The sequence below is a fragment of the Rattus norvegicus genome, chromosome 1, assembly GCF_036323735.1.
Source record: "Rattus norvegicus strain BN/NHsdMcwi chromosome 1, GRCr8, whole genome shotgun sequence".
In the NCBI taxonomy this organism is placed as follows: domain Eukaryota; kingdom Metazoa; phylum Chordata; class Mammalia; order Rodentia; family Muridae; genus Rattus; species Rattus norvegicus.
The window spans coordinates 102,730,666-102,742,928 of NC_086019.1; the positions used below are offsets into that span (position 1 = coordinate 102,730,666).

General features: G+C 41.0%; 1 non-coding gene across 1 annotated transcript; it reads left to right on the plus strand.

Moving 5' to 3' along the window:
• The first annotated feature begins 363 nt into the window (after positions 1–363).
• LOC120100171 (U6 spliceosomal RNA) lies at positions 364–470 on the plus strand. The gene has a single exon (XR_005499963.1). It is a non-coding gene; the product is annotated as a U6 spliceosomal RNA (small nuclear RNA).
• The last annotated feature ends 11,793 nt before the right edge of the window (positions 471–12,263 follow it).

The window sequence follows — 12,263 nt, forward strand, 5'->3', positions numbered from 1 at the left end:
TATGTGGTCTGTGGATTGCATCTTGGGTAATTTGAGCTTTTGGGCTAATATCCACTTATCAATGAGTGCATACCATGTGTGTTTTTCTATGATTGGGTTACTTCACTCAGGATGATATTTTCTAGGTCAATCCATTTGTCAATGAATTTCATAAAGTCATTGTTTTTGATAGCTGAGTAATATTCCATTGTGTAGATGTACCACATTTTCTGTATCCATTCCTCTGTTGAAGGGCATAGGAGTTCTTTCAGCTTCTGACTGGTATGAGGTGGAATCTCAGGGTTGTTTTGATTTGCATTTTCCTGATGACTAAAAATTTTGAACATTTCTTTACGTGCCTCTTGGCCATTCAATAATCCTCAGCTGAGACGTCTTTGTTTAGCTCTATATTCTCTGGAACGATACAGAGAAGATTAGCATGGCCCCTGTACAAGGGTGACAGGCAAATTCATGAAGCAATCCACATTTTTGGTACAAAGTGGGATACTCAAATCAGAAGGAGGACACAATATTGGGACAAAACAGCTATGTGACCTTTTTTGTAGCAAATTTTTCCATTTTCTACCTTCCTTTCCACTTTTTATCTCACAGTCAGTAGTGAAAATTGGAAAGTGTTTTAATGCTGAAAACTAGCTGCTGTAGGGCACCTAGAGATGGGATCTAGAGCTCGCAGTAAAGACAGTTGTTACTGAGTGTATATATGTTGGGTATCTGCAAACCAGTGGCATCCTCATCTCCAAAGACGAAGGCAGTACTCAGCAGTTTCTGTGGGGTTCTCATTAGACTTCCAGTCATTTCTGCAGGTCAGCTTCACCTGTTCGACACAAATGTGTGCCATGACAGTCCTGTGAGGACAGCCTGATGGGAATTGGGTCTCACCCTCCTCACTCTGTCCCTGTTTCTCTGCTTCCTGGAGTTTGGTCTGACGGGTTAGGTTTATATCCAGCTAACGGGTGGTATTACTTGCTAAAGTCCTAAAAGGTTGCAGGGACTTGGTCTGTCTGTTTAACCTCATCCCCAAGGACAGTCCTGGGAAACTTGAGCAGGGGGACAGCTGTCCTTTCCAAAGTGCAGGCAATCTGGTAGAGCCAATCAGGTAGCCCCATAAACCATTACTCCAGAGATGGGAGTGAGTGCTGACCATCCCAGGGATTCTCTGAAAATGTAGGCACCTGTAGTCAACACTTGGCAATACTTCAGCAAACCACATACTGTATAGGAATGGCCAGGGCCAGGGCACTGGGCTACCCCAAGTGGGTAGTGACCCAGCCTTCAGCACAGGTCAGTTCTCATGCACACAGGTGTGTTGCTACCAAGACTGAAACCTTCAGATTCTATTGGGCATATTTTCTTTTTAGGAATGAAGAACAATTCTCCTATTTTTGAGCCATTCTTTTGTCATTTCTACAAAATTACATGTAAGTTTACAAATATTTTTAAAAGATAGAGTGTTGTAAATATTTAATATTCTGTTAATTAGATTTTAAATCGGAACTGGCAAGTATTCTGTTTTTAGGGTTTTTTATGTTTTATTATACTTGATTAGAAAGGAAAATTGTACATTTTTTCTGTTTTTATGAGTAATTTAATGTATGGGAAATAAAATTTTAAAAGAAAAAGAATGTCATTCCTTTTTAGAAGTGCTTTGATATTTGTTTTTCTTTAGAGAAATACGTTTTAAATCTCAGACTTGCCTTAGGCTATGTAAATAAAAATTGCTTTGTACACCTATCCTGCCTCTGTGGCCCAGGCACTTGAATACAGTCTTTCAACTCTTTCAGGCTTGGCACATACTAGTCAGTGAGATGGAGAAGATACCACTGCATGAGTGTGCTCTGACTTCAGTGGCTGTCACTGGGCACTGACACATGTAATGGGACTTGAGTTAGAATTTATTTCCCTGAGTAACCCTGATGCTAGTGTATTCCCAGGACAGAAGTACCCAAGTGGTACTGGTTTTGAAGGCATAAAGTAGTCATGAAGAGCAGCCGAGGCTTGGCACTGTTAGAAACCATGGAAGAGCATTGGTGAAGGTACAGCCTCAGTTGTAGTTGATGGCCCAGAATTGAATGGTCATGCAAAGGACTTGAGGCTTTGCATCATGAAGAGAGCCTAAAAGAGACTATTGGTGAAATCTACTTACAGGAGAAGACGCCAGTATATTGGAGATGCCAGTACCATGGGATTAACACCAAGAATAGCAGCAGCAGTGGGGTGGCTTAACCTGAGCCTAGAGTACTACAGAGGGCAGAGCTGTAGAAGTGACACCAGCCTTTTGGAGGAGCACACAAGATTATGTGTGGATCCCAAACACTGAAACCAGAAGCTGTAACGTTGACGTTGTCTTTGGAGACCCAATTGTTTGACATGTCAGGACCATCAGCTATCTGCTGGGGAAAGCTTCTAACAGGGAGTGGAACCAGGCCAAGAGAAAGAAGTTTGTTGCAGTCAACAAAGATGAAAGCATATGGAGCTTTGAAGAACCCTTTGACCTCAGACATCGAGATGTAGAGTTTGGAGTTTGCCCAGCTGGTTTCCTGTCTTGCTTTAGGGATTAGAGTTAAGTGATTGGATGAATCTCAGGACTTTCAACATTGTTGAGACTGCTGTAGACTATGGGGACATTTGAAGTTATAGTAAATGTACTTTGCATTATGCTATGATTAGATATGGCCCCTATAGGTTCATATATTTGAATAAGTCTATGGGTGCCAGAAAGAGGAATGTGATGGTTTCTTTATGCTCAGAGAGTAGCACCATTAGAAGGTGTAGCCCTGTTGAAGTAGGTCTGGACTTAATGGAGTAGGTGTGTCACTGTGGGTGTGGGCTTGAAAACCTTCATCCTAGCTACCTGAAGGCCAGTATTCTGCTAGCAGAATTCAGATAAAGATGCAGAAGTCTCAGCTCTTCCTGCATCATACCTGCCTAAATGTTGCCATGTCCCTGCCTTGATGATAATAGACTGAACCTCTGAACCTGTAAGCCAATTCCAATTAATAATATCCTTTATATTGCTTTAAATACGTTTAGTTATGTGCCTTGAAGTCCTGATTTCTCAAAGACATTTAACATGAAGGGGTACTCTATTTGCTCAGAGGCTTTTTTTAGCATCTAATGATATGATCATAAGGTTTCATATTTGAGTGTGTTTATATAATAGATTATGTTGATGGATTTTCATATATTGAACCATTCCCACATCTCTGGGTTGAAGCCTACTTGATCACTGTGAATAATGGTTTTATGTGTCTTGGATCTTATGGAGTATTTTGCATCTATATTCATGAGTAAGATTGGCTTAATGTTCTATTTCTTTGTTGGTTCGTTGTGAGGTTTAGCTAGCAGTGTAACTGTGATGTTGTGAAATGAATTAGGTAGTGTTCTGTCTCTAGTTTGTAAAATAATTTGAGGAGTATTGGTACTAGCTTTCTTTGAAGGTCTGGTAAAAATGTCCACTATTCATCTGGCCCTGCACATTTTTTGGTTGGGAGGTTTTTGATTACTGTTCTATTTCCTTAGTGTGGGTGGGACAGTTTAGATACTTTACCTGATATTTATGTAAGTGTGGTACATGGTATCTACCTTGAAAAACCATCAGTTTCGTGTAGATTTTCCAGTTTTGTTACATATAGGATTGTGTAGTAGGATTTGATGATTTTTTTCTTGTTTCCTCAGTTTCTGTTATGTCTCCCTTTTCATTTCTGATTTTGTTGGTTTGGATACTGTCTCTATGCCCTTTAGTTAGTTAGACTGAGAGTTTATCTATCTTACTGCAAATGCAAACATTGCTCTATCAGAGAACAAGACTTAGTTCCCAACACTTACATCAGGCAGTATAAACTGTATGACACAGTAGCTCCAGGATAAACACTTGTGATTAGTTTGAGTCCACCATGAACACCCACATTCATGTGCATATACACATGTGCATGCACACATGCACACATACACACACATAGACAGAGACAGACAGACAGATGGAGATAGAGAGTGACAGATAGAGAGGTTCTCAAAAGATGCCACCACTTTTTCACAAGAGCAGTCCATCAATCTCTTATCACTCAGTGCCATTTATAGTCTAGTTTTCCAAAATCCTCTAGCAAAATTGTTAAAGTCATAAAGCACATAAATTCAAATTCTTATAATTCCAGCCCCATTTCACTGGTACAATGTTCATTTTCATTCCATTCTACATTAATTTGTACTAATATCCTGACTAAATCAACTCTCAACAGAAAGAAGATACACATTGTTACTATTCCTATAATTACTGAGAATTGAACTTGGGTCCTGTGAAAGAGCAGCCAGTGGTCTTAGACACTGGGCCATCACTCCAGCTCCTTGACATGCCCTTTCAATGCTGCTGATATCTACTAATTTAAAGATATCTCTGTCCATCAATCTTTGAAGAAAAGTAATGATTTCAAATCCAAATTAAAATACATCCCCTCCACACATACACAGACACTTTAGTGAGAGAACTTGTAGGAAAACAGGATGTAAATGTGGTATTTAGTTGTGGGCTGGCTAACGCATTCAGATAGTCCATTAATATCATGGTGAGAAGCCTGGAGGCACTTAGGAAGACATAGTGCTGAATAACGAGCTGAGAGTTCTATGTCTTGAACTATAGGATGATAGAGAGAGGGGAGAGACAGAGAGAAAGAAAGAGACAGAGACAAGCAGACATACACAGACAATGACATACACACAAACACACACACACACATGCTCAGAACATCTGGGTCTGCTATGGGATACAATATATGTAATCAAAATTTATAAATAAATGTTCAATAAAAAAAACAATTGCTAGACCAAACGCTTAGCAGTTAAGAGCACTGCATGTTTTTACAGAGGATAAAGATCCCATTCTCAGAAATCGTAGAGTAGCTCACCAATAACTGCTGTAACTCCAATCCCAAGAGATCTACTGGCAAATACCCACTTACCATTATGTAAAATAAAAATAAAGTTTACAAAAAGTAGCATACTCTACATCAATGTCACAGCCATGAAGACAACACTCAAAGCTAGTTAAAATGAAATCCTCTAGTCATTCATGGAAGCAGCAAGGGTCTTTTTGAGCCAGCCTCCTCATAGGCAAAAGAAGCCTCATTTTGAACTTAGAGTAGTTCAGCATAGCTGTTCAACTAAGAAAAATATTCACATTGCTGATAGCTGAGTTTTCCTTGTAGTTTCTGTATTTGTGTTCTCTGTTCTTTGTATATGAGACTTATGGCATTGATACATGTATCTGTTAAATCCTACATTACGATTAACAGGTATAAGTGCCTCCTGAGCAATACTATTTCAGAAGGATTTCAATCCATCGTTTTTATAATTTGCAAATGTTTCTGAATGACATTGAATTAAGAATTCTTTTAAATGGGACTGAAGAAATGACTCAGTGATTAAGAGCACTGAGTGCTCTACAGAGGTCCTGCGTTCAAATCCCAGAAACCACATGGTAGCTCATAACCATCTGTAATGGGATCTGATGCCCACTTCTGGTGTTTCTGAAGACAGCTACAATGTACTTATATATAATAAATAAATAAATCTTTTTAAAAAAACCCTACGCAGATTCCATTGGGGAAAGAGCTGAACTCCGAGAAGTGCAGACAATCCTAAGACCATAGGACAGACTGCCACTTCTTGATCAAGGACCTCCACCAAACCAGATACACTCAAACTAATAGAAGAAAAAGTAGGGAAGAGTCTCAATCAAATGTGCATGGGGAAAATTTCTTGAACAAAACAACAATGACTTATGCTCTAAGATAAAGAATCGACAAATGAGACCTCATAAAACTGGAAAGATTCTGTAAGACAAAGGACACTGTTATTAGGACAAAACAGCAACCAACAGATTGGGAAAAGATCTTTACCACTCCTACATCTGATAAAGGCCTAATATCCAAAATATACAAAGAACTCAAGAAGTTAGACTCCAGAGAGCCAGATAACCCTATTAAAAAATTGGGTACAGAGATAAACAAAGAATTCTCAGCTGAAGAATATTGAATGTCTGAGAAGTGCCTAAAGAAATGTACAACATCACTAGTCGTCAGGGAAATGCAAATCAAAACAACCCTGATGTGTCCACCTCACACCAGTCAGAATGGCTAAGATAAAAAGCTCAGGTGACAGCAGATGCTGGCGAGGATGTGGAGAAAGAAGAATACTCCATTGATGGTGGGATTGCAAACTACTACAACCACTAAGGAAATCAGTCTGGAGGATCCTCAGATATTGGACATTGTAGTACCTGAAGATCCAGCTATACCTCTCCTGGGCACATCCCCAAAATATGTTCCAACATAAAACAAAGACACATGCTCCACTATGTTCATAGCAGCCTTATTTATAATAGCCAGAAGCTGGAAATAAACCAGATGCCCTTGAAGAGAGGAAGGAATACAGGAAATGTGGTACATCTACACAATGGAGTACTACTCAGCTAACAAAAACAATGACTTCATGAAATTCATAGGCAAATGGATTGAACTAGAAAATATCATCCTGAGTGAGGTAACCCAATCACGAAGAAACATACATGGTATACACTCACTGATAAGTGGATATTAGCCCAAAACTGAATTACTGAAGATAAAATCCACAGACCACACGAAGCTCAAGAAGGATGAGCAAAGTGAGGATGCTTCGTTCCTTCTTAAAAGGGGAACAAAAATATTCATGGGAGGGGTTATGATTGCAAATCATAGAGCACAGACTGATGGAACAGACATTCAGAGCTTGCCCCACAGGTGGCGCATATATATATATTTTTTTGACCAAAACTAGATAATACTGGTGAAACTAGGAAGTGCATGCTGACAGGAACCAGATATAGATTTCTCCTGAGAGGCTCTGCCAGAGCATGACAAATACTGAGGTGAATGCTAGCAGTAAACCAAGGAACTGAGAATGATACTCCCTGTTGGAGGAATTAGAGAAAGGATTGAAAGAGCTGCAGTGGTTTGCAACCCCATAAGAATAACAATGCCAACCAACTAGAGCTCCCAACTAAACCACTACCCAAAGACTATACATGGACTGACACATGACTTCAGGTGGCATATGTAGCAGAGGAGGGCCTTGCTGGTCACCAATGGAAGGACAAGTTCTAGGTCCTGCCAAGGTTGGACCCCCAGTGTAGGAGATGTGCGGGAGAATGGATGGGGTGAGGAACACCCTTAGAGAAGAAGGGGATTGGGATGGGATAGGTGGCTTATGTTCTGGGAAACCGAGAAAGGGAAAAACATTTGAAATATAGATTTTTTAAAAATCCAATAAAAGGGAAAAAATAATTCCCTTGAATATCTCCGCTCTTTATATTGTGACCATGTTCAGAAGTGGACTGACTTAGCATTCTTCGAAGTAATTGAACCTATATGTGAACATATCCAGACTCACTGATTAGAATCCTAAAGCTTCCTTTGTTGAAAAAAAGCATTGCTCAATGCAATCACCATCAAAATCCCAACACAGTTCTTTTTTTTTTATTATTAACTTGAGTATTTCTTATTTATATTTCGAGTGTTATTCCCTTTCCAGGTTTCCAGGCAAACATCCCCCTAATCCCTCCCCCTCCCCTTCATTATGGGTGTTCCCCTCCCCATCCTCCCCCAATTGCCACCCTCCCCCCAACAGTCTAGTTCACTGGGGGTTCAGTCTTAGCAGGACCCAGGGCTTCCCCTTCCACTGGTGCTCTTACTAGGATATTCATTGCTACCTATGACGTCAGAGTCCAGGGTCAATCCATGTATAGTCTTTAGGTAGTGGCTTAGTCCCTGGAAGCTCTGGTTGCTTGGCATTGTTGTACATATGGGGTCTCGAGCCCCTTCAAGCTCTTCCAGTTCTTTCTCTGATTCCTTCAACGGGGGTCCTATTCTCAGTTCAGTGGTTTGCTGCTGGCATTCGCCTCTGTATTTGCTGTATTCTGGCTGTGTCTCTCAGGAGCGATCTACATCCGGCTCCTGTCGGCCTGCACTTCTTTGCTTCATCTATCTTGTCTAATTGGATGGCTGTATATGTATGGGCCACATGTGGGGCAGGCTCTGAATGGGTGTTCCTTCTGTGTCTGTTTTAATCTTTGCCTCTCTATTCCCTGCCAAGGGTATTCTTGTTCCCCTTTTAAAGAAGGAGTGAAGCATTCACATTTTGATCATCCGTCTTGAGTTTCATTTGTTCTAGGCATCTAGGGTAATTCAAGCATTTGGGCTAATAGCCACTTATCAATGAGTGCATACCATGTGTGTTTTTCTGTGATTGGGTTACCTCACTCAGGATGATATTTTCCAGTTCCAACCATTTGCCTATGAATTTCATAAAGTCATTGTTTTTGATAGCTGAGTAATATTCCATTGTGTAGATGCACCACATTTTCTGTATCCATTCCTCTGTTGAAGGGCATCTGGGTTCTTTCCAGCTTCTGGCTATTATAAATAAGGCTGCTATGAACATAGTGGAGCACGTGACTTTTTTATATGTTGGGGCATCTTTTGGGTATATGCCCAAGAGAGGTATAGCTGGATCCTCAGGCAATTCAATGTCCAATTTTCTGAGGAACCTCCAGACTGATTTCCAGAATGGTTGTACCAGTCTGCAATCCCACCAACAATGGAGGAGTGTTCCTCTTTCTCCGCATCCTCGCCAGCATCTGCTGTCACCTGAGTTTTGTTTTTTTTTTTATTAACTTGAGTATTTCTTATATACATTTCGAGTGTTAGTCCCTTTCCCGGTTTCCGGGCAAACATCCCCCTCCCCCCTCCCCTTCATTATGGGTATTCCCCTCCCAGCCCTCCCCCCATTGCCACCCTCCCCCCAACAGTCCAGTTCACTGGGGGTTCAGTCTTAGCAGGACCCAGGGCTTCCCCTTCCACTGGTGCTCTTACTAGGATATTCATTGCTACCTATGACGTCAGAGTCCAGGGTCAGTCCATGTATAGTCTTTAGGTAGTGGCTTAGTCCCTGGAAGCTCTGGTTGCTTGGCATTGTTGTTCATATGGGGTCTCGAGCCCCTTCAAGCTCTTCCAGTTCTTTCTCTGATTCCTTCAACGGGGGTTCTATTCTCAGTTCAGTGGTTTGCTGCTGGCATTCGCCTCTGTGTTTGCTGTATTCTGGCTGTGTCTCTCAGGAGTGATCTACATCCGGCTCCTGTCAGTCTGCACTTCTTTGCTCCATCCATCTTGTCTAATTGGGTGGCTGTATATGTATGGGCCACATGTGGGGCAGGCTCTGAATGGGTGTTCCTTCAGTCTCTGTTTTAATCTTTGCCTCTCTCTTCCCTGCCAAGGGTATTCTTGTTCCCCTTTTAAAGAAGGAGTGAAGCATTCACATTTTGATCATCCGTCTTGAGTTTCATTTGTTCTAGGCATCTAGGGTAATTCAAGCATTTGGGCTAATAGCCACTTATCAATGAGTGCATACCATGTATGTCTTTCTGTGATTGGGTTACCTCACTCAGGATAATATTTTCCAGTTCCGACCATTTGCCTACAAATTTCATAAAGTCATTGTTTTTGATAGCTGAGTAATATTCCATTGTGTAGATGTACCACATTTTCTGTATCCATACCTCTGTTGAAGGGCATCTGGGTTCTTTCCAGCTTCTGGCTATTATAAATAAGGCTGCGATGAACATAGTGGAGCACGTGACTTTTTTATATGTTGGGGCATTTTTTGGATATATGCCCAAGAGAGGTATAGCTGGATCCTCAGGCAGTTCAATGTCCAATTTTCTGAGGAACCTCCAAACTGATTTCCAGAATGGTTGTACCAGTCTGCAATCCCACCAACAATGGAGGAGTGTTCCTCTTTCTCCACATCCTCGCCAGCATCTGCTGTCACCTGAGTTTTTGATCTTAGCCATTCTCACTGGTGTGTGGTAAAATCTCAGGGTTGTTTTGATTTGCATTTCCCTTATGACTAAAGATGTTGAACATTTCTTTAGGTGTTTCTCAGCCATTCGGCATTCCTCAGCTGTGAATTCTTTGTTTAGCTCTGAACCCCATTTTTTAATAGGGTTATTTGTCTCCCTGCGGTCTAACTTCTTGAGTTCTTTGTATATTTTGGATATAAGCCCTCTATCTGTTGTAGGATTGGTAAAGATATTTTCCCAATCTCCAACACAGTTCTTTAAAGATATGAAAGGGCAATTCTCAAATTCATCTGAAAAAAAAAAAAAACAGAAGAGCAAAAACAATTCTTGTCAACAAAAGATCTTCTGGGGTAATCACCATCCCAACCCTCAAGCTGTACTAAAAAGTGATAGTGATAAATCAGCATGGTATTAGTACAGAGAAAGCAAGGTTGATTAATGGAATAGAACTGAAGACCCAGAAATTAAACCACACACTTACAGACACTTGATATTTTACAAAGAAACCAAATATATACAATGGACTAAAGAAAGCATCTTCAATAAATGGTGCTAGTCCAACTGGTAGTCTGTATGTATATGTAGAAAAATGAAAATAGATGAATATTTGTCATCTTGCACAAAGCTCAAGTCCAAGTGGATCAAGGACCTCACAATGAAACCAGATACACTGAATCTAATAGAACAGAAAGTGGGAAAGAGCCTTGAACTCATGGGCACAGAAGAAAATTTCCTAAACAGAACACCAAAGCTCAGGCTCTAAGATATAGAATTGACAAATGGGACCTCATGAAACTGGAAAGTTTCTGTAAGGCAAAGGACATAATCTATAAGACAAACCTGCAACTTACAGATTAGGAAAAATATCTTCAGTAATCGCACTTCAGATAGAAGGCTAATATCCAAAATATATAAATAACCATCAAAAAATGAAAAAAGCCAATCAAAAAGTGGAGTATAGAACTAAACTGAGAATTCACAACACAAAAATCTTGAATGGCCAAGAAGCAGTTAAAGAAATGTTCAGAGTCCTTAGTTATCATGGAAATGCAAATAAAAATGACTCAGAGATTCCACCTTACACAAATCAGGATCTCGAAAATCAAAACTCAGCTGACAGCACATGATGGCGAGGATGCGTTGAAAGAGGAACACTCCTCCATTGCTGGTAGGATGGTTAACTGGTACAGCCACTCTGGAAATCAATCTGGAGGTTCCTCAGAGAATTGGAAATAGATCTACCTGAAGACCAAGTTATACTACTCTTTGCATATAAACAAAACATGCCCCACTATGCCACAGGGGCATGTGTTCCACTTGCTAATAGTGGCCTTATTTGTAATATCCAGAAGCTGAAAACATTCAGATGTTCCACAAGAAAGAATGGATACAGAAAATGTGGTTCATTTACATACTGGAATACTACTCAGCTATTAAGAATGAGGACATCATGAGTTTTGCAGACAAATGTATGGAACTAGAATATATCCTGCATGAGGTCATTCAGACCCAATAGGACATGCATGGTATGTACTCACTAATAAGTGGATATTAGCCAAAGCAGTACAGAATTCCCATGATACAACCTACAAGACTCAAAATGGTTAGCAGGTCAAAAGACCCATGTGAGGATGCATCAATCCTACATGGGAGGGAGGAGAAATGAATCATGGAGGGTAGAGGAAAACTGCACAGGGAGGGAAAAGGAGAGAACATGATCAGGTATTGAGGGACAGGAAACAGAGCTGAATCTCTGAGTGACAACAGAAAGAAGGGAAACAGGCAACCTCAGAAGATAGGAGGTGGGGGAGCACCCTATAGAATGTACCAGAGACATGAGTGGTTAGAGACTCTCAGGACTCAAAGGGAGGGACCCTTGGATGAAGTACTCTATTGTGGGGAGGGGAAACTTGTAGAGTCCACCTCCAGTGAAGGGTCAGGACGTCAGATGAAGAATAGGATTGCTATCCCACAGTCAAAAGTTTTTAGTCAGAATTGTTCCTGTCTGAAAGAACTACAGGGACAAAAACTGAGAAGAACATGAGAGAAAGGAGGTCTAGAGACATATCCAAATGGGGATCAAGCACAAGGGAAGGCCCAGTGCCCTGACGCTGTTACTGATGCTTTCTTGTGATTGCAGCTTAGTGTGGCTGCTCTCTGAGGCCCAACAATCAGCTGAAACACTTAGATGCAGACACTAGCACCCATCCAGTGGTCAGAAGCCTGGGAGCCCAAGGGCTGGATTGGGGAAAGGCTGGAAGAAGCTGGGGAGGAGGTTGTCCCCAAGGGAAGGCCTGCAGTCTCAACTAACCTGGACCCCCAGGGTTTCTCAGACACTGAGCCACCAACCAGGCAACATACAACAGCTAATATGAGG